Source organism: Myotis yumanensis, unplaced genomic scaffold, assembly GCF_028538775.1.
Source record: "Myotis yumanensis isolate MYYU_CA2020_CCGP unplaced genomic scaffold, mMyoYum1.0.hap1 SCAF_5, whole genome shotgun sequence".
In the NCBI taxonomy this organism is placed as follows: domain Eukaryota; kingdom Metazoa; phylum Chordata; class Mammalia; order Chiroptera; family Vespertilionidae; genus Myotis; species Myotis yumanensis.
Window position 1 is genome coordinate 32,298,009 of NW_027223756.1, and position 26,018 is coordinate 32,324,026.

Consider the following 26,018-nt stretch of genomic DNA (forward strand, 5'->3'; position numbering starts at 1 on the left):
CTGACAAACCAGGGGAATAAAGGCAGCAATATCTTATAGTGTACTCAAGTCAACTCTGAAATTCAACCAAATGTGTGGCTCACTGCCTAATCCAACATATACATCTGGTAATAATAAACACTGATAAGTCATAAACAAAAAGGGCTTTCTTAATTCAAAGACTCCACAAAGTATTGGTAACATTAACATTTACATAAAACACAAACAAGCAATTTGTGTAAAATAGATTTTTTAAAATAGTATTTAAGTTACTAAGAAATAAAAAACTGATATTTTATTGCCTAGTCTTCAAAAGACAAAAAGCCACTATCTTTGATTCAACCAAGTTACAAATCTGGTTTCAGTAGAGAGAAAAAACATATTGCCTCTATTTAATGCAAAGGACAAAAAAGATCATCACTGCAAATCATAATGTTTGGGTTCATGATGAAAACAGGAAACAGACAGGCTGCCCAGGTATAATTATGGTTATAGTCTAATGTGCCTTCAGGTTCAGCCAAGAATTAAAACCCAGTGGAGAGGGTAAGGAGAATTTACTTGCCTCTACCTTGCAACAGAAGGCAACTTTTAATAATACTCCCAGCAACATGTTACATAACCAACAGTAAACAACAATCTGATTCAAACCTCATTAGTAACAACATTCTGCCACTGTCTCCCACTGAAATTAACAGCTGACTTTGCCAGAGGGAAAAGAAATGCAGCACATATCAATCTACCCATTTCTGTGGCGCCTATCACAGTGAACCAGACAAGTAGATAATACTACCAAATATACACAGATCCTACGAAAATTATTTTATTCTTTTCTTTTCCAGCTCCCTGCTCTCCTCCTCCTTTAAACCAGATGATGTCATACAGATTTAAAATCTAAGAGGAAAGTCAGTTGAGAAGATGCATCTAACTTTTACACTTAAGGGACGAATGGATTTTTGTAACAAAAATAAACGAGACTAGTTTATGCCATAACAGCAGCTCTGTGAAAAGGTAAGGCACACTGAGGGAGCAGCAATTAGAGAGGAAGGAAAGGAGGATGCTGACAATCATGCACCAATCATAAACAAAAATTAAATTAAAAGTCGAAACTAAAGATGTATGACTTTTATGAAGGTTACATGTTAATTTGTCTCTTAGGAGTTGTTTTGTATACTTGTAATCTCTTCGAGGAATAAGAGTTAGCAAAGGAGTAAAAAAAGAATATAAAATAACTTGTCCAAACCCAAAAATAATCCCTAGTTTAACTTTGAACCCACTAATTTCATAACACTATTCAGACCCATAAAATGTGAAACTATATTACATTGTGTCTAGCTATTGTTTTCTGGTATCAAGCAGAAATTTTAAACTACTTGGATGTTACTATACCTACTGGGACTAAAGGTTTTCAACCTTTCAACTTTCAAATTAACATTAAAAACTAATTCACTCTGGGTAATTTGGGCACTCTAAGGAAAATTTAAGTTCTGTACTCTAGTTTTTAAAACAATTTTTTTAAAGAATTTAAAAAAAAAAACCCAGCAACTCAAGTACCCTTTCCTCTCAACTTCAGTGAGGCCAAGCCACAACGTCCACCTATCCCGTCTTTGGTGCTAGATAAGAACACTTTTGGTAGTGCTAGGCAACAGGCAAGATGTGGCCAACCCAACCAGACTTGGAAACTTTTTCCATAGAAAGATAAGGTAAACAAGATATACTTAGCGCCACACCCATTTCAAGGCACAGGCGGCCAGGACTGCTCTACGGCCCCCCCGCCCCCCCCCCCCCCAAGATCTCCAGCTGGTCAGGAAACAATGTCTCTACAATCAAGATAGAGATCTGGCCCAGGGTGTTCAGGCATTCCTCACCTCCAGGCTGGCCTACAGCTTCACTCTCCAATGCCATCAAAACCAGAATGGGAACATTTTGTTAGGAAGCGGGCAAACGTCCAAATCCCCGACTATCCTCGTCCCAGCTCTTTTTGCAAACCAAAATCTGTTTTGGCTACTGAGCATGCTCCAACTTAAGACGGGCGCCACATGGGAGTTTTCAAAGCTTAGACTCCAAACTCCACGTAATAACAGCAGCTGAAAGGGGAAGAAAGGAAAAGGGGGGGGGGGGGGTACGGAATATGAATCTCAAGTATTGATACCGACGCGAAGGGCCCGGGCAGGGGCTGAATACGACGAAGGCAAACTCGTTGCTCGGCAATGTCCGTGCAGCGGTGCCTAAGTTTCACGCGAAGGGGAAGAGACCTCTGCAGCGGTGAACACCGGCATGGCAAGTGGCAGCAAGCGGGTCCAACACCCAGCCGAGTGCAGGAGCCGGTCACAACGGCCCCGAGTGTAACTCCCACCGAGAAGCGTGGATCCTTATCTCGGAAACACAAAGCGACGGCGGCACGGGTGCAGCCAGCCACCGGGCAGCTCTGCAGCGCCGCTGACCGGGATGCTCCGCCGAGCACGGCAATCGCGCGGGGCGGTGCTCGGAGGAGGAAGAGCCGCCCGATCCTCTGGACAGAAGCGGGGCCCGGGAGCCCCTCGGGGGCGCCCCCCACGCCTCCCTCCCCAGACCCGCGGTCACGCCGGCGCAGGACCAGGGCCCGCCTCCGCCCCGCCTCAAGCCGCCCCCGGCCGCGGGCGAGGCCTCCGCAGCCAGACGGGCCGCCCCGTCCCCGCCCGCCCGGACCCCAGCAGGCCGGGACTCGGCCTACCTCCCGCCCCGCAGGCCCGGGCGGTTTCTGCCGCGTCCGCGCCGAACGCCCCGCCTCGGCCCGAGGCCGCCTGGAGCGTCCAGCTCAGCCCGCGCCCCGCTCCCGCTCCCGCTCCCGCTCGCGCCCGGGCCCCTCACTCACTCTCCGGCCGCCGGGCGCACTCTCCCCGCCGTCGCTGCGCTTCCCCTCGGTGCAACTTTATTAGCAGCTCGGCCGCGGGACACGCGCACGGCGCCCGCTCGCCCAGGACCCGGATGAGGGAGGGAAAGAGCCGAGGGCACCCCTTTTCCCCAACCCCCCCGCGCGGAGGCCGGCGCATGCGCGTGAGCACCGAGTGACCGCCGGGGCGCGCAGGGCGGGCCGCCTCCCCGCCGCTGGTGGGGGCGCCGCGCCCGCCGGGCTTGCAGGCACCCAGGCTTCTCGCCACGGGGCCCGCCCAGAAGTGAGAGTCGGACCCGGCCGGGCCCAGTGCACTGGAGCGCTGACCCCGTATTCCTGAAAGGTGTCGGGTGTGATTCCCAGCCGGGGCACAAGTCTAGGCTGTGGGTTCAATCCCTGGTCGGGGCGTTTACGTGAGGCAACCCAAGGGTGCTTCTCTCTCACGTCACTTCTCTCTCTCTCTCTCTCTCTCTCATCAATAAACATATAAACAACATATCTTCGGGTGAGGATTTAAAAAAAGTGAGAGTGGGCTAGCTCCCACCCCCACCACATTCCTCTCCCCTAACCCAATCAACCCACTTTATCATAAAGTAATTGGCCTCGACATGGACACTTGGAGATGTACCCAGTGATAGATGAAGAGCAAATAAAGACATCAGCAGGTGCAACTTTGCTATTTTTATTGACTTGTATAGGAATCTGAGTGAAGACCATCCTCTGAAAAAGTAGCTTTTCAGAGGTTCTCAACCTATGGGTCGCGACCCCTTTGGCGGTCGAACGGCCCTTTCACAGGGGTCTCAGAGACACTGAGAGGCCATCCATAGGCTGATACCACTCCGTTCCATCTCCTGGGGCAAGAGCCTAACTCTTTCCTTAGCTCCTGGGGCAAGAGCCTAACTCTTTCCTTAGCACCTGGGGCTATTCCCAATGCTTTCCCAATCCAATTTCCCAAAACTATCAGTGTCCCTGAGAACCTGATAGTGTACCACCTAGGGCAGGGGTGGGGAATGTCCTGCCTACTGGCCTATAAAGCCTGAGAAATCGTTTGGTCTGGCCCTGCCAAGGCATTAGGGGTGAGTTAATTAAATGTTTGACCAAATGTAGCAGGCTAGTTTTTAAGTTGATAATTTTGCATGGCCCGTTAAAAATATCCAAATGGCCCTGGCTGGTTTGGCTCAGTGGATAGAGCCTCGGCCTGGGGGCTGAAGGATCCCGGATTCGATTCCAGTCAAGGGCACATGCCTGGGTTGCTGGCTCCATCCCCAGTAGGGGACGTGCAGGAGGCAGCCAATCAATGATTCTCATCATTGATGTTTCAATCTTACTCTCCCTCTCCCTTCCTCTCTGAAATCAATAAAAATATATTTTAAAAAATATATATATCCAAATGGCCATTGGCAGAAAAAAAGTTCCCCACCCCTGACCTAGGGAATCCAATTTGGAGAGTATTAGTGAAGAAAAAATTTTAAATAATTGTTTTTATCTTAATAGTTCAATACCCATTTTCTAATATTCCACTATAAATAAATAAATCCTTTTTAAATAAATTAATCTGTTTTTTAAAAAATGGAGTCCTTTTTAATACTTTCATACCTTAATTTGATCCATCACAAAATCCTATTAACTCTTCAAAATTATTCCCAATCTGACCTTTTGTCGCCAGTCTCCTGCCACCTTCACTGCCTGAGCTAGGATCATCTCACCTGACACACAAAGTGGTCAGCTGCTATTTTGCTTCAGGCTCCTTCAGCCATTTGTTTCCACTGTAAAGAGACAAAGCAAATGTTGCAGAAATCTGCCGTAGGGTGGCCATCTCAAATGTGGCCAGAGGCCTGGTAAGGCCGTGTAGTGGGCCAGGCTGGGAAAACAGAGGGTCCCTGCTCTGATCGCAGGGAGCAGTTGCTTTTCCACGCCAGTCAACTGTCACCACAGGGAATTGCAGGAATCAGGACCCAGTGTTGGCAGATCTTCTGATTTTTCAAAAACAGCTGGAAATCTGGATTCTAATGCAAAAATTTCAGTTTTACATGTTAGCAACTCCTTTCATTTTTTCTCTCTTTGTCACTTTCTTTCTTAGACATTCAGGAGACCAACCCTGTACATGCCAAGCAAAACAAATCCATGGTCCCGATTTAGCCTGCTGGCCATCAGTTTGCAATCTCAGGTCTGCATCTTAAACCTCTTTACTACATCATAAACTTTGTGAAAGTAAAGTCTGTGTACTTTAACTCTTTGTCACACTCACTGATTATTTGTTGTTAATTCAGAATTTTCCAGTCCTTGGAAGGCACATATTTTTGGAGCCTGCATGGGTTTACAACTCCCAGAAGTACCTATAACCCTGCCTTGAAGGATGCTTTTTTTTCTCCCAGGACTGATGTTTGCAGAGTGCTTTGTTGAACAGTGTAAGACATAACAATTTGGTTTAAATGTTTTGTACACTAGAGCCACTTCTTACTTCAAACAGATAGTAAAGTCCTTCTCAAAACAAACTGTTTGCTGTCTGACAGTCACTGCACATATGTAAGGAACAATTTGTGATTACAGGATTTCTTTTGACAATCACATTTAAACTCTCAATGCCAACAGTTCTGCTTCCTGAACTGTGTGTCCACATATTGATCGAATCATCCAGAGACTCAACCTCTCCAAGTTGCTATGTGGGCTCAGCTTAGGTCTTAAATTGCAAAAGATGATAACCTAGAAGAGAGGAATGGAAACTTCAGCAGCACAACAGCTGCCCCCAAAAGGACTGAGAAACTATCCAGACCTCACAGGGTATAGAACATCAGACAAATCACTAAATATCTATATCGTCAGAAAGATATCAAGCAGCAAATGAACAGGCCTGCCAGAACCAGAGGAATGGAGTAAGGAAGTCACTGTTCTGGACAAGCAAATGGGATTTAAAAACAAATGTAGAATAGGATGATCTGAGCAGATAGATAATCAGTAGGGCACCAAAACAGACGATCTGCTTTTCAGTTTCGCATTCATCTGATCAACAACATCAGATAAAAGATAAATACTCAATTTTACTTTGAGGAAATCTATTTCTGGATAATGTAGGCCTGTGCTTTCAACCAAGGGTGCCTGTGCACATATTTGATAATGTTTGAAGACAATGTTGGTTGTTACACCTAAAAGGGAGGTGCCAGTGGCATCTACTGAGTAGGCCATGGATGCTGCTAGCATTTTACAGTACACAGGACAGCCTCCTTCTACCAAGAGTTATTCAGCCCCCAAAGTCAATAGTGCTGAGGTTGAGAAAACCTAATAGTTGTGTGTGTATGTTTTTTTTAATTGGGTTGATGTTTAGCCTGGGGGAGGGGGGGGGCGCAGACGGAAATGGGCCTTTTCTTTGAATTTTTCCAGTAATTGTTTTAATCATTTGGTGGACAGAACCAGCCTAAATGTTGACGTGGAGAATTTTTTTTTTAAGAGAGAAAAGGAGGGAGAAAGAGAAAAAACACACATCAATATGCTGTTCCATTTACTTATGCATTCATTGATTGATTCTTATGTGTACCATGACTGGGATCGAACCCACAACCTTGGTGATAAGGATGATGTTCTAACCAACTGCAGCTCCCTCCACCGGAAGCACAGCAATCTCACGGCCACAGACACTTGATGATGTTCTAACCAACTGCACTACCTGGCCAGGGCCAGAATCAGCCTAAATGTTTAGTCCATAACCTACTCCCACCTTGAATTTTCCAGACCCAGAAAGGAGGTAATTTTCAGGAAATATGAGATATGAAGAACTGGAGTAATTAACTTAGCCTCTCAATGTTTAAAAATTTTATTTTTAAATATGGGTAAAAAATCAATAAAATTTTTTTTTTAATTTTTAAAAATAAAATAAATAAATAAATATGGGTAGTTGAAGCAAATTGGTTTTGGTTTCATATCCTTAATAAATATTTCAATTCCACACTTAGCTGAAGCTTAGACGATCCTCCCCAAATGACCAGTACACACCCAGCAGAACTGGAAGAATGTGATCATGTTTGGAGTGTTACCCAGCGTAGAAGGATCAGTGAATGAATGGCATCAGGGAGACTCATAAAGTGTCTGGTAGCCACCTCAAAGACTTCTCACTTCCCCAGACAGTCATGGCAAGTGGACATCAGAGCAAAAAATATCTGTTTGTATGACTCTTCCAGACAGTGTCCTGGAAACAAAGCTGCCTTTTCAAGTTCTGGAAATTCTATATTTCAACTGCCAAACTACCTTACCCCAATCCTTACTATCAGAAACAGTGCAGGAGCAAGAGCTAAACTAGGAAATGTCATGAGAAGAGTGAGCTTCCCAAGAAATGATGTGCAAAGACATAACTCACGATCACATCTGAGAGAGAAAAAAAATTCATGTTACAATTTTCAAAAGAAACTCGTGTTAGTTTTTAACAGAAGGAGCCAAGTTCCAGCCGCCAGCCAGAAAATACACTGAAAGGATTTCATCCAATATTTGAAAGGATTTTTCCTGTAAAATTTGAGTGTTCTGATATGAAATGTTTCCTTAATAATCCACAGACCCTTATTTTCACAACTCAGAAGCTGAGAATCTTACTGGATTGAAAAAAGGAAAAAGAAAGTAAAAGAATGACAGCTCCCTCCACCGGAAGCACAGCAATCTCACGGCCACAGACACTTGAAGCTTCAGGGGTGGATATCAGAGGCTCCATGAGCCCCTGGAATGAATACACACATTTGTGTGTATATACCTATGTACAAATTTTCTGCAAAAATAGTCCATAGCTTTCATCAGATTCTCAAAGGGTTTCCTGACCTCCAAATGTTTGCCGATGCTTAGAGCAATGGTTACTTTATGTGTGGTGTAAATTTAATGTGTCCATTTTAAGTTATCTTCTCTTTTTCAGAGCAACATAATTGGGAGAGGCCTCTCTAGGGAAGGCTGCTTGATGGAGAAGGTAGGAACCCGGCTTGCCTGTCTCCAACCATCTGCTACATTAAAGAGGGCCTCCTATGGCTGTAATCCAAAACACAAAATTAAAAGGGTTGCTTGCACCCAGAGTCATAAAACAAAGAGGCTTTCTATAGCAGGGCTTGGAGTGAACACTCATTTCTTCCCGACTGAAGCAGCATCTGTTCTTCCTGATGGTGAACACTCTCCAAGTTAACTCAACTGACCTCCATGGCTCTACATTCTCAGTTTTCATCCTCAGAGACGTAGTCTTCGAAGAGCCAAACCACATGTGCACTCTGCCACAAATCCAGAGCAGCAGGTGAAAATCGGGGAGTGCTATGGAATTGGGGAGAGGCAAAGGAGATGGAAACTTCACGTTCTCTAGGGTGCCTTTTAACTGCGTTAATCTTAGTTGTGAGAACTCTGAAGCCAGACATCCTGGTTTGAACACAGGCTGTCTCACTACCTGTGTCAACTTGCACAAGCTTCTAACCAATCTGTGTTTCAGTCTCCTCATCTGTGAAATAGGGGTTAACAATAGTAGCAATTAAATAGAATTATTATGAGGATTAAATGACTACAGACTTGTTAGGTGCCCAGAACAATGCCTGGCACATAGTATGTGCCATACAAATGTTTGTTTTAAAAACACATATTTTTCAGCCCTACCTAGTTTGGCTCAGTGGATAGAGCCAAGCTCTATCCACTGAGCTCCCCAACCTGGTCCTCCTCCAGTCTTCACCATGTCAATAAATGGCAGCTCCATCATATAGTAGCTTATACCTGGCAGTCATCTGTGGTATATTGGATTATTGTCCTAAATCGTCACTCCTTTCCTGTTGGATAATTATACAGTCCACCCTTTGCCACATGACTTTGCAGTATCTTTTCCTAGGGAAGGTGACATGTACTTCCTTGCCCCTTTGATGTTGACTTTGGCCATGTTGACACTTATGCATCTAATAACTAATATTGATTAAACTGGTGCTTTATGTTAAGTACAAAGCCATGTGCTTTATATATTTTATTAAACACCACAGTAAACTTACAATGTAGTTGTTATTGCAAACATCATCATCTCCTTTTTCTAAATAAAGCCATTAAGAAACTAGCTGTTAAACAACAAAAAAAGCCCACTCCATGGGAGAACATATTTACAAATATTATCACCGATAAGGGTTTAATCTCCAACATTTACAGGGAACTCATACAACTTAACAAAAGGAAGATAAACAACCCAATCAAAAAATGGGCAACAGACCTAAATAGATACTTTTTGAAAGAAGACAGAAGAAAGGCCAGGAGACATATGAAAACATGCTCAAAGTCACTAATCATCCAAGAGATGCAAATCAAAACAACAATGAGGTATCATCTCACACCTGTCAGACTGGCTATCATCAACAAATCAACAAACAACAAGTGCTGGAGAGAATGTGGAGAAAAAGGAACTCTCCTTCACTGCTGGTGGGAATGCAGACTGGTGCAGCCACTTTGGAGAACAGTATGGCATTTCCTCAAAAAACTAACAGTGGGACTCCCATTTGAACCAGTGATCCCACTTCTAGGAATATATCCCAAGAAACTAGAAACACCAATCAGAAAGGATATATGCACCCCAATGTTCATAGCAGCATAATTCACCATAGCTAAGATTTGGAAACAGCTTAAGTGCCCATCAGTAGATGAGTAGATTAAAAAACTGTGGTACATCTACACAATGAATACTATGCTTCGGTAAAAAAAGAGTTCTTACCATTTGCAACAGCATGGATGGAACTGGAGAGCATTATGCTAAATGAAATAAGCCAGTGAGAGAAAGATAAATATCACATGATCTCACTCATTTATGGAATATAATGAACAACATAAACTGATAAACAAAAACAGATCCAGAGACAGAGTAGCATGGATCAGACCGTCAACCCTCAGAGGGAAGGTAGGGGCGGGTGGGGGTAAGGAGGAAAGATCAACTAAAGGACTTGTATGCATGCATATAGGCCTAACCAATGGACACAGACAAGAGGGGGGTGAGGGCATGAGTGGGGAAGTAATGAGGGGATAAAGACACATATGTAATAACTTAATCAATAAAGAAATTTTTTAAGAAAAAAAAAGAAACTAGCTGTTGTGAATGTGCATACTACCATTCATGTTTCTAACTCTGCCTTGGGTGTGTGTGTGTGGCGGGGTGGGGGTGAGGGGGGTGGCGCAGGTGGTGTTTTAAGAATTGGTGTTTTCAAAATGCTATGCTGATCCTTGAAAGTTATAATGAACTTTGGTTGAAATATTTTGTACCTAGGCCCCATTCCTCACTTCGTGCATTCTGGAAGATCTCACATTCTGTGCTTCCCACAAGCCAATCGCTTCCAACTTCTCCTACCATCTCCCTCAACTACCTTCCTGTCCCCTGTCATTACATGGTCTCTCTGCTGTCCCCACTACTTCCAATTTGTCATCACATTCCCATCAACACACCTTTACTTCCTCAGTAACCTCTGAGGAAATGTCCCCTCCTGCAGCCTGTCCTATCTTTCCTTCCCAGACCAACTTAAGTTCTCAAGGCCTGCCTAGTCCTCACAGAGTGTTTTTTGATGCTTGAAATTAAGGAAGCTGCATAAGAAGGAGAAGATATGCAATGCAGAGACGCTGAGATGTGAGGGGTGGCACAGCCATTTTACAGATAAGGAGATGAAGACTCAGAGAAGCAAAGTCAATTCCTGAGTTTATGTAGATCATCAGCAATGGAATTAGAATTCAAATCCAGATGAGCCTGACACCCAAACTCGTGCTCTACACATAATGGGTGTTCTCCTGTCTCACTCTCACCGACACATTCTAATCTTGTACCCCAACAAAATGGCTCTGGCAAATCCTATGGTGATAGTTAGGGAACCACAATACTCTGAACTGAACTGGAAAAAAAAACCCACAATAGGTTACTAAGTAGGAGAATGAATGAATGCATGGATAAATAAATAAATGTGTCAATGGACACAATTGCAATTTTAAAACCGAATATGTGGTGTTTGGTGATGGTGAAGTCACACAGAGCAAGTAGGTCATAAAACTTTGTATTTACTCTAACAGTCAGGTAAGGGCCCTGAGCAAGCTCAAAAGGCCCTGAGTGAATGGAGTTACTGTTCCAACATGTTTATCTTGAAGTGTAGTGAAACCTATTAATTCTATTTGTATAATGACTAATGCCTCTGCGGATGTATCATTTACAATATGGTGGCATTACTAATGTGCCACATTAAAGGTGATTTGAACCGATGAATCAAATCAGTTAAGCTCCTCTAAGTCAACGCTGGCTGCCCAAGTCATGCGGTGTACTGTTTCCACCGCACAGAGGAGCCGTGCTAAGCAGCGCAGGGGTGTTGATCTCATCTGTGTTGCTTCCGCAGGCCTGTTTTTGTAAGAGCGCTATCGCACTTGGTACTGAAAACCAGAGTTCAACTGTTTTAAATACGAGGCAAGAAGTCACCAAAGTCTCCTGCCCTGGATGTGCCACAGATGGAGCAGTTGAAGCCCCCTGCCAGGTCATTCTGTCTAAAAATGAGATGTCTGGGCTCTGTAGTCCTGGCTATGATGTCTCTGAGCTCTGGAAAAGCATTTGTGGGGTGCTTGCTATGTGCCAGGCCTTGGGCTAAACCCTGAGAATGCTTAAAATGAGAAAACAGGCAAGGCCCCTGCTCACATAGAATGCAATCAAGTCAGGAAAGCAGCCATAAATGGCTCCATCTCTACTCTGCCTAAATAAGATGGTCCCCAAATACCTCCTTGATTCTTTGGATCAGCATTGGCTGAGCTAAACTTTTTAAACTGTGAATGTTTTCCCCTCTCTCTCTTCATCTCATCATCATATGCCTGGAATTCATTTTTGAGGTCTATAACCAATCTTGGGGAAATAGATATACCCGTGCCCTGCTTGATTTTGTTGTTTTTGCAACACTGACAGAGCCACAAGCAAATTGGAGTGACTATAAGCACCCAGACACCCAAGCACCCACATTGCATTGACTCCTGAAGGATTAGCGCCTGGGGTGCTGGTGACTACCACCAATGCACAAACAGGCCAGGTCTTCACCTCCCTATGAAATTTCACTTTAAGAACCCCCAGCACTTCTGGAACTACTAGGATACCATGAGCAATTTCATCAGCAGCCAATGCCCCACGGCTATGTGAGCAGATCAGGAAAACAGGCACTAGACACAGATTTGTTTTACTGAGCAGTTTCTAGCTGCCACTTTTAGAGACTCTTAGCAGCCCTAAGGAGAAACCAAAGAGGTCCTTTTTGTGTGTGTTTTTGTCTGTCTGTTTTATACAAGCACACAACAAGGACAAACGCTCAGAGAAAAACTCATTCTCATCCTCACACTTGGATTGTTTTTATTCCTTAAAACTGAAAGGAAGGGATGAACACGAGTGACCATTGGTCAAAAAGGCATTTTACAAGGCTCTCTGGAAGTGCGGGGTGGCAAGGACTGTGGTTTCCTCGGCCATGAAGTCACTCTGGTCCCAGGGCAACTAGCATGATAGCACAGGGCGTGGTTGGGGATTGAGCCAGCCTTAAAGTGACTTTCCTTCTCTCTCTTTTTGCATTTTTCCAGAATTCCTGGTGGGGAGACTTCTCAAGAGAAACTCCCAAACTTGCCGCCACCCAAAATGAATTATATTGGGTAGAATTTCATGCCAAGCCTCCTCAGAAAGCATTGACTTCTCTCACGCCCAGCTCATCTGCAATTCGGCAGGGATACCACTCCTCATCCAGGCAATTGTAGACAGAGTTGTAGGGCTACTTCTACTCAAATCACATGGCACAAGTCAAAACCACGTTTCCAGGAATTAAGTTGCTCAGGTGGCTTTCCTGACAAGGTTGCTGTGGGATGGCAGACCTCTGAGCTTGCTGGACTCCATTTTTGCCAGCCCAGCACACAGAGTGAGACCCAGGGAATCTGCTTGGTATGGACAGCTTCCCCCATACAAGGCAGTCACTGATTTATTTATTCACGCAAACATTCGTCATACTTTTACTGATAGCCTACAATGTGACAGGCTTTGTAACAGATGCCAGACACAGTGGTGAACAAAAACAGACCCAGTTCCTGCCCACACAGATTGTATAACCTAGTATGAGAGACAGGTATTAATCAAATAACCACATGGTATAAAAAGGAACATGAGCCAATGAGCACATAGAACCAGGGGGCAGGGAGGACTGCTCTGACAAAGAGGTGCTTGAGCTGAGATCTGAAGGATGAACAGGAGTTAATTGAGGGTGAAGTTTGCGTGGGGAAAGCCTTCCAGGCAGAGGAGGAAAGAGGGTGTGTGAAGACTCCAGGTACAGGAGAGAGTGGTGGTGGTGGTAACGAAAAACTGAGGGAAGACCAAATGTTGCACAGAGAACACAAGTAGGTACGAGCCTGGAAATCGGGGCAGGACAGCCCAGGGCTTTGTAGGCCAGGGCTGGTGTTTGGGACTTACCCTAACTGTGCATCACAGGTCAGAGCTGGGCCTCGGGCAGCTGTCTTCCCAATGAAGAGTGAGGCTGGTGGCATCAGAGAAGAAGTACAGAGGGGGAGGAGATAGGGAGATGGGGTTACTCAAAGGACAAGCTCTCAGGAGCACCATCACTGTCTCACCTGTGACTTCTATCCAAGGCCAGCCTTGGACCACTCAGCCACCCCAGACCCACCCCATCTGGCACTCCCAAGACCTGGTATCACTTTCTTGTTTTGTTGTGACCCTGTAACTGTAGAGACCAGGGTCCTAGCCACATGCCTATCAATGGATGGGAAGGGCAGGGGTGAGATAAGATGCTGGAGGAGCTGGGAAGATATGTCTGGGGCCAACAAGCCCCAGGCAGGACTTTTCCCCGTCCAGGCGTTAAATGTCACTTCCTTCTGGGGTGGGAGCAGGGGGGACTCTTCCAGGACTCCTAAGTGGCCAGACACCCTGGAGCGCCCGTGGGAAGAGCTATTGCACCTGGACTTATATCTGTGATGTAAAGAAGGGGGAGGGACATATTTGTCTAATTCTTTGCTGTGTTGCATGTAGGTACATAGTAGACCCAGAGTAAATGTTATTAATTAAACTCTAATGCAAAACATACAAAAGGCAATTTTAATGTTCTATTACCTTGAGGGAAAATAGAAGCAATATCCCCAAATTTTGTCCTCTGAGTTGGGGGTAGATATTATGTTTTAAATGGGGAGCAAACCTCCAACGGGTGGCTCATTGTCCCATGCACCAAAAAGGTTACAGGTTCAATTTCTGGTCAGGGCACATACCGAGGTTACATGTTCAATCCCCATTTGGGGCGCATACTGGAGGCAGACGATCTATGTTCCTCTCTCACCTAGATGTCTCTCTCTCCCATCTCCTCTCTCTCTCTCTCTCTCAAATCAATAAAAACATATCCTCACCCTGAATGGTTTGGCTCAGTGGATAGAGCGTCGGCCTGCAGACTCAAGGGTCCCGGTTCGATTCCGGTCAAGGCATGTACCTTGGTTGCAGGCATATCCCCAGTAGGGAGTGTGCAGGAGGCAGCTGATCAATGTTTCTCTCTCATCGATGTTTCTAACTCTCTATCCCTTCCCCTTCCTCTGTAAAAAATCAATACAAATACATTAAAAATAAATAAAAACATATCCTCAGGTGAGGATAAAAAAAAACACACCAAAACTTAGTGGGTAGTGAAGATGAAATAAACCAAGGCTCCTGCAGACTTTGCTCTCATTCTCTTAAAAAATGTTGACTTTGCTTGTTTGTTTGTTTGTTTGAATTGTGGAGACTTCATTTATTTTGCTCAGGTAAGTGCTCCAGCCAAGGTGGGCACCCAGACAAAATTTCACTGGAGAGATGAATTAGTAGGCCCTTCAGTGTGTGTGTGTGTGTGTGTGTGTGTGTGTGTGTGTGTGTGTGTGTGTAAGACCCCTGGTTCTGGCTGGCCAGTCTAGGGTCAGCAGATTAGTTCAAGACCACATGTCTGTAGACAATTTTCCTTATGAGAGCACTGGAAATAACACTTCACTCACTTCTGGACCTAGAAGAAAATTCTTGCCTGCAAGTTCCAATTTAAATGGCAGTAGAATGGAAAAGCCCCTTTTCAATGGCGTTATCCCCCAAAAGAAAAGAAGCTGCTCGTTCTCTAGTTCATTCTCTGCAGCCAAGATCTGGGAATAGGACCCAAGATGAGGCCACAGGTCTCCCTGCCCTCTGACATGGGGAAGAGGGACCCAGGTGCCCTGCCTGCCGACAAACTTCCAGCTTACCAGCTTACCTGGAAGCCCAGGTCTCTCCTGGCCCTTTGCAAGGTGGAACCCTGGTGCTGCAGACAGAGCGCTGTGTACTTCTGCACATGGACACCCTTCACCTGCTCTAAGGGTTTGTGACTCCTAAGAAGCTAAGAACCTCTTATCTTAATAAAGGGAGTTCTTACATTTTAGCTCTTCTTCCAGAAACCCTGATGACCATGGCCTCGTTCCTGTCTGATCATCTCAGGACCCTACAAGAAGAGGCAGCACACAGCGGGCCCTAGACCCAGGAATGAAGGCTATGGACTAGGTTACTAGGAGGTTTCCTGTGGGGCTGGAAGGTGGCTTTCCATGGGAGACATGTGCTCCCTTTAAAACAGGACTCACAGTGAGGCACTCGCTACCGGGCCAGGCATAAGGCCAAACAGCTCCAAGGTTCTAGTTCCAAGAGGGCATCTTTAGATGTGCACAGTGCCCTTCCTTGCCCCAGGCAGCACTTTGGAACCTGGTTCTGATGGGAGTTTGTCGGGAAGATGAGCAGAGAAAGGGAACAGGGTGTGGGTAGGTGGTGGGAGCCCAGGGGTCTTGGGAGGGTTCTCCCTTTTCTCCTCGCATTACTTACAGCCTCTGGTAGACAACGTGGAGCCCTTGCCAGAGGGTCCTTCGAGTTTGATCTGTGATTAAAAATAAAATTAAGTGGTGGAATGAAGCACCAGGCGAGGAAGGAGAACCGTGGGATAGGACGGAAGGCTTGGGGTTCATGAAATGAGTGTGAGGAGGGCTCTTTGTGGCTAAGAGGAGGCTGGAGGGCAGGTAGGGTGGTATTGGGAAGGGAGTGTTCAGAGTCAACCAGGGGGAAAGGAACTGGGGTCTGAGGGTGAGAGAAAGGTGGGGTTACCTGGCAGAGAGAGAAGTCTCCAGGCTTTGAATTGGGATCACTGTGGGTTCAAGAGGGAAAGGGTCTGTGTCTGAGCTTGTGGGTAACAGCTTGGGTTTCCTGAGGAAGGAAGAAGGCCCAGGAGTCCGGACAAGGAGTGCATGGGACTGAACCAGACAGTCTGGCACTTTAGGTTCCTGTCCAGTAAAAAGAACAAAGATTAAAACTAGACAGTCAAGTGTACATTTTTATCATGTTCATTTCAGATCCTCTTCATCATAATTTCTCATTGTTTCTTAATTAGCAGGCACTTGAGTCAATTCAACTCTGAGTTAGTAAAGAGAGGGGTCCAGCCTTGTGAGAATCCCCTTAGTCTTGGCAAGTTCACCCTCCATCTGTTTCCAAGTGAGATAGTCAGAGGCTGTATATGTGCATGTACGTGTGTGGGAGGCAGTAGTCATGTGTATCTCCATAAAAATCCTTTCTTTTCTCTTCCTCGCTGGCCCCTTCTCCTTTCTATCCACTTCTCTCCATCTTCCCTGCTGCCCCCCTAGCTCACGGCACCATCCTCTCTTGTCTGGAGGGTCCACAAGAGTGTTTATTCCCACCCATCTTGCAGATTTCAGCATCACTTCCTTAAAAAAGCCCTTCCTGATGCCCCAGTCCAGAGTGGTTCTAGGCTCCCATAGAACTTGTTTCATCTTTCAGGGCACCTATGTCCCTTTGCTCAGAACGTTGATTCTTTAATTAAAGGTGGTCTCCCTCGATAGAAAACAAGCTCCACGAAGTTAGAAATGCCTGTGGATGTTCACCAGTGCATCCCTGGAAACGAGCACTGGGCTTGGTCCACAGCAGGTATCCCACCTTTCGCTGTAACTCACTCATTATTGGTAGGGAAGTACATGCTCTGGAAATCCACAGAATGGGTCTAATACTTTTTCTGTGAGGTGAAATATTCTAGGGTAATTCACATGAAACCCCCCCGCCCAAATCTTCCCAATGTCAAAAGCCTCAGATGAGAGTTCTGGCTTTTCCTCGGAAACAACATGAAAACAGTAGAAGCTCTCAGATGAGGCAGAAGTAAGGGGACCAAAGACTTCCCATCGCACACCACCTTTTTGATGGGTCCAGCTGACTCTATTGAATCAATAGAGGCATGAACTCTCTTTCTCAAATCCAGGAACTCATGATTCTAGAGCTGCTGCTGCTGCCTTGGTGGGAGGAGGCCCCCTTAGTGGTGAGCACCAGCAGGTCATGAGAAGCTGTAGGCAGTGCCTGCTCAACCCTCTGGTTCCCAGAAATGGTCCCCAGTGTACAGCCACATACTTCGTCTGCTCTCCTGGAACCAAACCTTTAAGAAATATAGGGTCATAAGGGGAGACGTGAAAGTTTTCCTGGGGTCTCTGGGAGGAAGGGGAGAAGAGGAGAGCTGCTGGCAGAGTTCCCAGCCCATGAGGTGGACTAGGGGCTCAGGAAGCCCTTCTTCTCCGGCTGGCTCAGGCCCAGACCTATTCCCAAGGGAAGCTGACTCTGAGCACAGCCTCTCTGGGGCCCCAACTCCACGGGAGGAAAATGAAGGGGTTGTCCCTATATCCAGGCAGCTGGACCAACTGCTCCCCTTTTCTGAAGCTCAGAGTTCCCCTACCAGGGAGCAACTCAGAACGTGCCAGTCAGTAATGTCTGCTGCCCTCATAGAAAACAGACCCTTGAGCTTCCCATGCTCCAGGCTCTGGCAAAACTTGACCACTGCCTGCCAAAGAGTCTACAAAAGAGCCCAAATCCAACCATCTCTCTGGATTCTTGTAACTGCAATCCAACCTAGCTGAAGGCCAAGCATGTACCCTCAGCCCCTTAGATTTATTTACCCTAATGTTTGTTTATGTACATTTCCCTAATCATCTTTACTAGGTTTTTAAAATTCAAAATTAATACATCTTTATCATGAAGAAGTCAAGCATTATAGAAATAAACTCCGTAGGGTGCACAAGTCTCCTGTATTCTTCCCCCTTCCCCATCAAGGTAACAATTGTGAATGGTTTTATGTCTATTCACCCAGATCTTATTTCTATGCATATATTAATGAAAGAGGTTTCGCTACATTGAATATTTTGCAATCTACCTTTTCTACTTAATACATATTTGGAACCTTTCCATGCCACTATAATCTATATTCTAAACCATCTCAGTATTTTAAACAGCTCCTATAAATAAATTTTGCATTCTCTGTCTTATTGTCTGTCTCTTTTTCCTTCTGTGATTACAAACCTGGTGTAGTGAGTGTCCTTGCATTTCTGTGCATTTGGATGGGCACTTGGGTTGTTTCTGATTCTTTTCTATTACTGCCCAGGCTGCCCTAAACAGCATGTGCCTCTGTGCATGCATCTGGGGGACAGATTTTTTAAAGTAAAAGCTGGGTTAAAGGGTAGGTGCATCTGTAGTTTTGAGACATACTGCCAAATTGAGCTCTGAAAAGGTTGTGCCAATTTTCATCCCTACTGGCAGTGTGTGAATCACTCCGCTGTGCTTTAATATTGTCCTTGGCTTTATTGAAGGACGTGCTAAGACACAGCACATGGACTCTATTCCTGCGCTTGCCATGGGATTAAAGCTCAGCATAGTATGGGCGACATCACTCAGCACCTGCTGACACATCCCATTTGGGGCTGCATGTGAGCAATGAGATGGTCCAAGGAAACTTCTGAGATGGGCTTTATGAAAAGTGCTGAGAAACAGAGAGGGGGGCAGATAGTTAGCAGGGGAGACCCTGTGTCCACTCTCTTATCCATATATATACTAGAGGACCAGTGCATGAAATTCATGTGTGGGGGGGGGGGGGGGCCGGGGAGGGAGGGCGGTGTGTCCCTCAGCCCAGCCTGCACCCTCTCCAATCTGGGACCCCTCGAGGGATGTCTGACTGTCCATTTAGGCCCGATCCCACCAGGACCGGGTTTAAACGGGCAGTCGGACATCCCTCTCACAATCCAGGACTGCTGGCTTCCAACCGCTCACCTGCCTGCCTGATTGCCCCTAACTGCTTCTGCCTGCCAGCCTGATCACCCACTAACCACTCCCCTTCCAGCCTGATCGACGCCTAACTGCTCCCTACCAGCCCAATTGTTCCTAACTGCCCTCCCCTGCCGGCCTGGTCAACCCCAACTGCCATCCTCTGCTGGCCCAGTGCCCCCCAACTGCCCTCCCCTGCTGGCCTGGTCACCCCCAACTGCCCTCCCCTGCTGGCCCAGTCCCCCCCAACTGTCCTCCTTTGCTGTCCCGGTCACCCCTAACTGCCCTCCCCTGCTGGCCATCTTGTGGTGGCCATCTTGTGTCCACACGGGGGTGGCCATCTTGTGTGTTGGAGTGATGGTCAATTTGCATATTACCTCTTTATTATATAGGAGGTATATATAGTCTTAGTCTAACCCAAGTTGACCAGGCAGCCTGATCCCTCAGTTCACTCCACTGAGCTCTCCTGTTCATACAACATGTCTCTTATTTTATAGAGCATTCCAAATACATCATCTCATTGGATGGTCAAACAAAGCAATGCTGGGAGACTGGGAGGACAGGTATTAATGTACCCATTTGACAGGTGGGGAAACTGAGGCCTGGAGATGAGTCTTGTCTCAAGCCCCATCCCCACGGGAATGGTGAGGCTGGAATGTGAAGTCCCTTGACATTGGGGTTTTTCACACGACATCCCAGTTGAGTGTCTGTCCTTAGATCTCCAGTATTTCCTCAAAGCACAGGCTTGAAGCACCAGGCACTGAGCCATCACAGGTGGCTCCCAGCCAGGTGACAGGATCTGTAGACAAGCTTGGTCCCTGCCTCAGGCAATTATTTTCAGAAACCATTGACATCTTGGTTGGCTAGAAAGCCTGGCTCTCACCCACTGCCCAGGAACTGAACTGCTCATTGGTCCATGGGTTTATGAGTGTCAGCTGCTTTTTCTCATTACCACTTTCAATTAACTCATTGTTCTGAGCCCCAGCTAACAGGCCCCCCTGGGAGTCATTTACATTAATGTGAGGGCCCTGGTTTCTTTCCTTTTTTTAGAAGAAAAATTCAGGTTTTGTGAAGTAAACAATTAGGAACATCAGGGATAGAGCCCTGGTTGTGGGCCCAGGAGAGAAGAGGCACACATTTCCCACAGTGACTCTGCCTAGATGAGATGCCCTGGTTACCCAGACAAACTAAACTCATCCTTCAAGGCCAAGATCAATCTTTCTTCTTGAAGGCAGCCGAGGCAGCAGAACAAAGATGCAGGTGGGAGAGGAAGCAAAGTGCTAGGGGTCTTGTTGAAAAAGGCACCTCCTGCCCTGTTGGGACCCACTCCTTTAAGGAATGGGTTTATAGTCTTCCATTACAGAAGGAAGAGAATTAGAAGAAAACTGAAGCTTATTAAACATCTACTACATGCTTAGTGTGATACCCTCGATTTACATAATCCCCATGGCAACTATATCAAACAAGAACTATTATCCCCACTTTATAGGTGAAGAAACTGAGGCACAGAGAGGGGGTTGATCGAAGTCACACAACTAGCAATGGTAGAATGGGGATTTATACCAGTAAACACAAATGTATGTGGGGAAAGCAAGGGATGGGGAAGAGGGAGGCCCTGGCCTTTGTACAATCGAGTGATACCCATATTGAAGGTTTCCTGTGATGACTCCACTTGCTTTTTCCTGCATCTCTTTGGGAAACATTTGCTCCTTATTGCCCACTCGGGCCAAGAGTGCTGATGTGAAAACCAGTCTTTTCTGAGTATGTTTCCTCTGGCATTTTTTTTAAAAGAAAGGCTTCTGCTTCTCCTTCCCCTCGAGGTGTTTATTAGATGGTGGGTGGACACAGGCAGGAAAGCCCCATCCATCGCTCTGGCTGCTGCTTCGTGGCTGGGGGTTGTAGATCAGAGTGACCCTGAGAAAGAGACCCAGCCAACCATTCCAAGAACAGAAGGATGCGAGGCAGAGAGAAGGCAGGCCAAGCCCAGGCCTGTGACTGCCACCCTCCTTTCCAGAAACATCTCAGGGGAAGAGTATAAGTAGAGCCAAAAGCAGGCCCTTGAGCTGGGATACCCCACTCTACCATCAACCAAGGGACCTGACACAAATCTTCCCACCCACCCCTGCCCTGGCGGAGCCTCAGTTTCTCTACCTGGAAAGGGAAGGAGTTGGATGAGCTGCTCTCTGGGTTTTCTCCCAGTTCCTAAGTCTGCTTTGTCTCAAAGATTATCTCGATCATGCGTTATGCCAGAAATTGCAAAAACTGCCTTACCTATTATTCTTCCACACCCACATACTTTGATGGTAACAGAATTTGCATTCGTTTTCCTTTACATGTTATTTTAAGTTGTGAATTTAATTATCTCTGTCTTTGATCAAGGCCACCTATTCTCCATTGGATCTGAATTTGGCGATAGACCAAGTGAATCCAAGAGCTGAACTGCTATCCGGCCCACCGCACCCTCTCCAACAGCCACCAGCAGTGGCCTTACTGAATGGGGTACATAAATACGCGGCACGCTTGCAGCAGTGTGCAGGCCGCCTTCTGTTTCTCCTCCGGAGGCTGTTCATGTGCATGAGCTAAAGGAGATGGAGCATGAAGAAGCTGAAAGATCTAAGGGAGAGGAAAGGCCGGAAGTTTACAGGGAAGATGGCTAATCCTTGCCAATGGGGTGAAAAAGTCAGACATCTGGTTGCTGGTTGTGCTTCCTGCTGAAATTCAGGGCAAAAGGTCTCCTACAAGTTTGCTCTGGGCTGGAGGAGAAGAAAGGGAGTTGGAGGATAAATGTGAGACAGAAATTCTGCAGTCGGGGGAGGGAGAAGGGGTCTGCGAAAACAACCGTTCCTATATTCTTTCTGTTCAAATATTCTTCCAAGAGTGGGAAGGAGATTTGGCACAATATTCAAAGCAATCCAGCTTCCGGGGAGTGAGCAGGATCTGAGGCTCTTACAGGCTTGCCCTTGGCCCAGCTCCGGGTTTTCGGGAGGAGCCACAGGGCTGTGATCCAAAGTCCTGCCAGATAATAGAAGCTGGGGGTGAACCTGGAATTCTTCATTAACAGTGCAAATTAGCAAGAAGGAACATAAACAGATACCCAGATGCTGTGTGTGTGCCTCTGGCTGGAATGAGCCCTTACATTCTAACAGCACTTGTGCTTTTGCAAAGGACAATGCCCTACATCTGACTCCCATCATCCCATCTTGGTGAGGATGAGTGAGTCAGGCCTGGGATTTTAATTCCCACTTCACAGAAGAAGAAACAGGCTCAGAGAAGAGAAGTACATTTTACCCTTGAACAACACGGGTTTGAACTGCACGGGTCCACTTATACGTGAATAAATACACAGTTGGTCCTCCTCTTTACCCCCTGGTTTTGCACCAGTGGATTCAAAAAACACAGTTCAAGGGATGACTGTAATTTGACCTACTTCACAGACTCATGAATGATGAGGCCTCTAAGCCCAGACTTTTCCCTCCAACACCTATTTCACCAGGAACTATGTAGAAGCCAGAGCCCTGTGGGTGGGCACCTGTAGCTTTCTGACAAAGGTGCTACTTCTGGACCACATAGGGTAGAACCAGCTCTGTGTAACTGAGAACTCCCGAAGCATTTTGTAATGATTGCTGGTCCAATGCCTATTTGCGTCACAATCAACCAACCCAACTTTAAATTCAGTGTCTCTTGAAATAAATTTTGATCACGAGGTCTTAATTTATGTTAACAATTGTTGAGTCAGTACTACACAATTATTTCAACTTTTTTATATGTTAGAACAATATCAGGGGAAGAACAATATCAAAATACCATACCAGGGGAAATAGTTTTTATTTTGTTTAAACTTTCAAATAAAATGATGAGTGGCCTTCTTTCCATTCATACAGTAGTGAACCAAACAGGCATGAACTTTGACTTCATGACAAGATGCACATTAGCATGTTTGAAAAATATAATGATGTTTCTTCATAAATGCCTAGAAGAAAAAGGAAGTTCTATGGTACAGAAAAATTAATAGGAGGACCTGTCTTCAAGATGGGGAAGGAGGCCAGGAGGGAGAGTACAATGAGCAAAGGGAGGGAAACAGCAAATGTCCCAAGATGGGCAGGAGTGTGATGAGGCCTAGAGATGGAAGAAAAAACCAGTGTGGCCTGAGCTCCCAGGAGACTCTGAAGGTGGCTGCTCAATCAAGCAGTGCCCTCAGCAACATTCCCATGAAGGATGCTTTCCCTGCGAAGTGCAGTCTTCTCATCTGTCAAGTACGGAGAGTGATACCAACCACTGAGACAATGATCAGAGTCCAGTGCAATAAAATGGAAATCCTAACCCGAGATATGCAATGTGCCTGTATCATATCACCTTTGCTTCCCCGTAATCTCACCGCTCTTCCTCAGTGGTGTTGAGCACTTTGCTTTTGGTCACTCCTGCAATGAAAGTTTTCTATAATCTGTAAACAAGCATCTGAGAGGTTTGCCTGCAAAAGGAATGCAGAACTTAAGTCCCAGCACCCCCCCTCCCCTCCAGTTCATTGTTCACAAGCATTCCAGTGCCAATGGTAGGGGTCCAGCTGAGTAATATACAGGGATGGCCTTTGCTTTAGATCATATAACTCCCTGCCACCATATTTGGGACATATTTTGAAAACTTAGAGGACATTGAGATAAATACGGACAAGTATTTTCTCAGCTATAAAGCAGTATTTCTCAACCGTGTGTGTCCAGATGCCCCTCTCTTCTTCGAGGCCCCACTTGTTTGAGAATCGCAGGATCTTGGGTGGTTGGTGTTATAAATGTAAAAATTACATTTTATATCATGTTTTATAGTTTGCTAATCCCTTTGATGAAACTTACTTGAAGGCCTGACAACCCTAGGAGATAGGGTAGCAAGCTAGAACATGACAGACTGCCTATCCGAGTGTGCTGTTGGATGCTAACCAGTGAATAAATTTTGTTTATCACTTCTTCTCCCACTTCTAGAATGTTAACTCAAGGACACCTTCACTGCTATTTGCATGGCACCTGGAAATATGCCTGGCCCATTGGAAGCAATCACTAACTATGAGTTTGGTGAATTAATTCATGATTTCATTTTAATAGACAGGGCAACTCAGGTGTAGTGACTTTTCCAGGTTCAGGCAGGTACTAAATATTAGTGCCAGAACTAGAAATCAGATCTGGATTTCTCACCTAGGACTCTTCCTGGAATACCTCTTCTCTTTCTATAGCATAATCATAAGCTGAGAAATATATGAAATATGTATCTGAAATATCTGAATGGTTATCCTAATAGCCTACTCCTAGAGTCAACTTGATTTTTTTTATCTTCTAAACAAAGGGGATTAGAAGCTCTAATGTGGGAAGGAGCCGTAGGGGAAAGCCACAGGCTGACATCTAGGGAGAGAGAGAACTACCGAAGCAGGCCTGCAGCTCCAGGGGTTGGCTGGCTGCGGCATTTACTGTCAGGGCAAAGTGCCCTGTCATAGTCTAGATAAGAGCGTCCCTGCATCGCAACATTTGTGGAACTTTCCAGAAAATTCCAAGTCAGGAAGGACATGCCACAAACTGTAAGAGGGGTTATCTAGAGAATAGGAGCAAACTGGGCAGATGTCCAGTTTCAACTTTATAGGCTCCTGCATTGTTTCTGTTTGTACAGTGAGGTATTTTAGGCATAACAAAGGCCAAAGTATTCACTGTATTTAACATGTTCTATTTAATAAGCCTGGAAAATATGCACTTTGAGAATGTTTTCATAAAAATAATTGAGGTTTACAGAAAAGTAATTAAGATACAAAGGAAAGGGTCATTTTCACTGGAGGGTCAAGTTGCTGCTATAAAATAATCATGCTTACCATCTACTGAAAGCCAATGACATGCCAGGCTCTATGCCAAGCACTTTGCTTACTTATCTCATGGATGTCTCACCACAACCCTATGAAGCGTCCCTTTCCATATCCTGATTTTACATCTAGGAGAGCTAAGACACTCGCACACTGGCCCACAGGAAAGCTACAGAGCTGGGCCCGAAACTGCGAAACTGCGACTTCTCTAACGTCAAAGCTCAAGTTCTTAGGCAAGTGCCTGAACGGCTTTGTTTTTTGTGTGAATACTCTATGAAGGGGGTTGGGGCAGATGAAAGGTTCAGAGAAGGGTCTCCATTCTGCAAAACAGCATGCCTCCAGCAATTCTTTCCCTGCTCCCTGCTGGTTACAGATGCTAATTAGAAAACCCCTCACTTTTCCAGCTGCCAACTCCCTTTGCCCCCCAAATTTGAAGCTCCTACTCACTCCTACCTCCTTGTGAACAGAAGGGCGGTAACCCCATTTTCAGTTGACTTAATACTAATGTATCCTCACAAATGCTGCTTATCTCATTACCTATTTGCATTTACAGAGCAGCATATGAAAATGGCAAGATATTTCCCTTTAGATCCAAGAAAGAATTTGGACCCTTGAGCCATGAACTCCTCATTGACCCCAGCTTTGCTTTGTATCTTTATGGTGGAACGTGGCATCTTGAAGTATAAAGATGATTGTCACAAAGAAACGTGCTGCTTACTGAGACAGATTTAAAAAATGAAGGTGAATTCTGAGTCTTTTTTAATTAAGCCACTTGCCCTGTATCTATGAGAAGTAACCTTGACCTGTCAGTGTAGCCTCAGAAGAAGATGCTGCCTGAGGCTCAGAAAATGAAAGAGCCAGTCCCTCCCTGGAGAAAGGAAGCTCTGCTTCTGTTTGATCCATCATTCGGATGGACAGAAAGGTTTAGAAAAGATGCCTGGAGCCCTCACATCAGGAGCAGGAGCTTCCAGCTGTGGAGGCAGCAACCATCCCAACATGTAAAAGCACAAAGTAAATTCTTAATATAAATTTTAGTTATGTTACAGTCACGTTGAAATGCCAAATATTGAATAAATAAGTCACACAAATTGTCACAATATGGTTGAGGTAAATGTCACAGAGTGTAAGGTGCAATAAAAAATTATAATAGGCGAACATAACCTACCCTGGGTGGTCAGTGAGAACTCCTTGAAAGAAATGAAGCTAACACTAAGACCCAAAAGATAAGAAAATCCTTCAAATGGGAGACCAGCACTATTCAAATT

General features: G+C 45.5%; 1 protein-coding gene across 2 annotated transcripts in view; it reads right to left on the reverse strand.

Moving 5' to 3' along the window:
- Nucleotides 1-2,928, reverse strand: part of SMAD5 (SMAD family member 5) — a 48,450-nt gene extending 45,522 nt beyond the window's left edge. Inside the window, exon 1 of one of the 2 annotated variants that reach the window (XM_070414949.1) lies at nt 2,831-2,928. The gene's annotated coding sequence lies outside the window, so the exon portion shown is untranslated. Of the gene's footprint in view, nt 1-1,844; nt 2,037-2,830 lie in introns of those variants that run through there. The other variant, XM_070414950.1, reaches the window with a different exon arrangement.
- Between the last annotated feature and the right edge of the window lie 23,090 nt (nt 2,929-26,018).